The following is a 4,017-nucleotide window of genomic DNA, read 5'->3' on the forward strand; positions in this document are numbered from 1 at the left end:
GATCTAGCCTGGTTCACACCAGACGGTGTGTGTGTAGCATTGGCTCCCCCGGAGCAGAGCTACACTCACTGTCTGGTACACAGCCATAGAGCACACTCCGTCTCCAGCCAGACAATAGACGGAGCATTTATTGCTTCTGCGCGGCCTCATGACCAACAAATTCCTTCAAAAACCTTCCTGGTAATCTCTAAAGAGTCAATATAGTCTATAATTTGTCCTGTGACTCGTCAATGCGAGCTGCCGTTGATACTGAAGCAATAAATGCTCCGTCTATTTTCTGGCTGGAGACGGACCGTGCTCTGTGTACCAGACGGTAGTCAGGCATGAAAATCCCTCACCTTTCGGCGAAATTCGCCGTTTTGAAATCAAAATGGGTCATTTCTGTGAATCGTGTAGATCCGAGGAGAAAATTTTGGGGGGGGGGGGTCGAGCGAGGAGAAAAGTGTAGCGCCAACTTACTGTATCAATGTGTAGCGCTCTACCGCAGAAAACTTTATAGGCCTACAGTTTCAAGAGAGATTCCACAACTGACATTGACGTTTGGCCAATCACAGCATTTGTTGCTGTCGCCACAGCCAATAACGTGAACGAGCTCAATCTAAGTCCCGCCCTTCATACTTACATTTGAAAGCGTTTTAAACAGGTGCCACTTTGGTCTGCGGGGCTGGCGTGGTTGTATCAAATATCTTTCTTTTTAGTTCTAGAACATCTCTGATTAAGAAAATGTCCAAATGATCTGTCTCAGATAGTCTACACGTTTCCCAGAGAGGTAGCTATTTGAGATCATGATTCTTGTTATGAGAACATCAAGACGCAAGCATTTCGATGAGAAGTGAGTGGATGTAGTTAGCCACAGTGGTTAAGCTGTTTTCCTAATAATTTGAAACCGCATTTGCCCTGCCCACGTGAAAAAGTATTTATTCTCAAAAGAGCTCCGTTAATGAAAGCTTGGGAAGGCTTACGGCACGTTTTCCTGACGGCTATTTTAACGGGTCTGTGCGCTACGAAATGGCGAAATAGTAGGCGCTACGGCCGGGGAAGAAGCGCATATCTACGCGAGGCATCCAACATCATGCTTCGAATGCTGCGGCTCCTTATAGCACGCACGAGAGAGAGGGAGAGGGAGAAAGAGCGAAATTAGTCAATCGTTTAACACGGGACGAATTGTTTTAGGAATCATGCCAAGTTTTTTGTAATCCCTTGGTAGCCTACATCTAAATGACATTAAAAAGCTAGTGGAACACGGTCAAACAGTTTTTTGTTCACGGTCAAAGTTGGAGCTTTCCTATTATTATTTTTTATAGGGAAACAGATATACTAGGCGAATGGACTAACATTTCAGTAGTTTATCCAAACTGAAAAGATTTTTTGTATTACTTGTACAAGTTGTCTGAAATATGATGATTAACTGTTCAAACGAGATCACAACCAGACAAGCGTTGAGGGGACATTTGATAGTGTTGAGAGGAGGGGGTGCTTAGTTGCCATTGGGGGGCATTAGTCTATTTTATTTTAAAGGGGGGCATTGGCAGGGTTTTGATGAGGTCAAGGGGAATTTTTTTTTTTTTTTAAAGGCTGAGAACCAAAATCCATTCTATCTGTCTGTCTATCTATCTATCTATCTATCTATCTATCTATCTATCTATCTATCTATCTATCTATCTATCTAGGCTATCTAGGCTATCTATCTATCTATCTATCTATCTATCTATCTATCTATCTATCTATCTATCTATCTATCTATCTATCTATCCCCCTCATCAGACATGACAGCATGACAATCATGAAGTAACGAAGATGGTTGGCAGTTCTTCTTATGTTCACTGTCCCTGGGTCGCTACAGTATGCTCAAAATTCATAATCTAAAGACGGTTTTAGCTAAATATTCTCCCATGGGAGACCAGACCCCCCTAGTATGACTCTTATACAACACTATCCCCCAAAAACGCCACTGCACACCAGCACATGCGCGCGCACCGCTGCAGCACACGCGCCGCTCCCTGCCACCGCGCCACGCCGCACCTTTCTCACCTTTTTCACCCCTGACCTGTTTTCATGCCTGGGTAGTGTGTGTAGCTCTGCTCCGTCAGGAGGCGCCGAAGCTATACGCACACCATCTGGTGTGAACCAGGCTATGTTTGATCCAGTCTGGGGCTACATTTATATGGTGACGATCAAAACAGAAGACAAAAAAGGGGTGTCTCCTCGATTTTTCGATGCGTTTTACACAGGGACATTTGTGAACGGAAACGACAAAATACTTTATTGGAAGTGTCTTTCACTTGCACGGCAACCGTGCCATTGGGGTCTGTACATGCAAACATCTGGAGAAATGTAACATGCAGGTGTATGCGAAGTGAACATGTTTTGCTTTTTTGCCGTTTAGACAGAGGCACAACCCGGGGTCGTCTTCGAAACTCCCCACTCTGGAAGGAGTCTTCAAATTTGTATGTACTCAGTCAGAACCTGATGGCGCGTTTGCCAAGTAACTTCCGATAAAATATTTTGATGCTCATCTTGGTATAAACGACCTTTAGGAAGGAAGAGTAGCCTGCTTAAACCAGCCTGGGAAGAGCTCAAGCCAGAATCAACATCATATCTTCTGCAACGACCTCAAGCAAGTGCTAGTACCTATGTGTAATGTTGCCAGGTGTGTGTGTGTGTGCGTGTATGTGTGTGTTGTGTGTGTCTGTGTGTGTGTGTGTGTGTGTGTGTGTGTGTGTGTGTGTGTGTGTGTGTGTGTGTGTGTGTGTGTGTGTGTGTGTGTGTGTGTTTGTGTGTGTGTGTGTCTGTGTCTGTGTCTGTGTCTGTGTCTGTGTGTGTGTGTGTGTGTGTACCTGGCTGTGTGTACGTGCTCATGATGGACTGCATTGTCCTCCAGCTTACTGCGCTCCTGTTTGTCTCAGCGTGTGTGTGTGTGTGTGTGTGTGCGTGCGCACTGCGCTCCTGGATGTATTAGGCAACCTGGGCGATCAACTATCTGTGGGCTGTGCAGGGGAACGGTGTGTGTGTGTGTGTGTGTGTGTGTGTGTGTGTGTGTGTGTGTGTGTGTGTGTGTGTGTGTGTGCGCGCGCATGTGCACATGCATATGTATTGTGTGTGTGGGTGTGTGTGTGTGTGTGTGTGTGTGTGTAGCCTGATTGCACCCCATAGGGCTGTAACATAGAGGCTCATTAGGGTTGCCACGGAGCTAATGAGGGAGAAAGCAGAAAATTGAGTATGTGGGTAAATGAAGAAAGCCGGGGATCCCCAGACGAGGCCTGGCATGTGTGTGTGCGTGTGTGTGTGTGTCTGTCTGTGCATGAATGTGTGTGTGTGTGTGTGTGTGTGTGCGCACGCGTGTGTGTTTATGCGTTTGTGTGTGTGTGTGTGTGCGTGTGTTAGCCTGTGCGTGCGCAATCACGTGTGCGCGCGTGTGTGTGTGTGAGAGAGAGAGGCTAACCTGGGATCCCCAGAGATAGTGGTGGCATCATTATGTGCATGTGTGTGTGTGTGTGTGTGTGTGTGTGTGTGTGTGTGTGTGTGTGTGTGTGTGTGTGTGTGTGTGTGTGTGTGTGTGTATGTGTGTGTGTTGATAACCTGCGCTGGCCTAAACAGAGACTGGGCAGTCAAGTCAATTGGCACATTGACCCCACTGGCTACCAATGTCAAATCCATTAAACAGCGGTGGCATAAAGAGTCCATTTAACATTTGGGGGTCAGAATAAGGAAAATAATACAGCAAGTCATAGATGTGCTGATTACACTACAGTGATATTCAGGGCCGGACTAAGATGGCCTGAGTGACCTGGTGGTCTTCAGATCAGAGGGTTACAGGTTCGAATCCCACCCTTACCTCTCCCTGAACCTTCACCCATGGCTGAAGTGCCGTTGAGCAAGGCACCAAACCGCTCCACTGCACCAGGGACTGTAACCAATACCCTGTAAACAGCTGTAAGTCGCTTTGGATAACATCAGTGGTGTAGTCCAGTGTTTCTCAACCTTTTTTTAGGTGAGGCACCCTTTCAATTCATTAAA

Source organism: Engraulis encrasicolus, chromosome 10 (assembly GCF_034702125.1).
Source record: "Engraulis encrasicolus isolate BLACKSEA-1 chromosome 10, IST_EnEncr_1.0, whole genome shotgun sequence".
Lineage (NCBI taxonomy): Eukaryota > Metazoa > Chordata > Actinopteri > Clupeiformes > Engraulidae > Engraulis > Engraulis encrasicolus.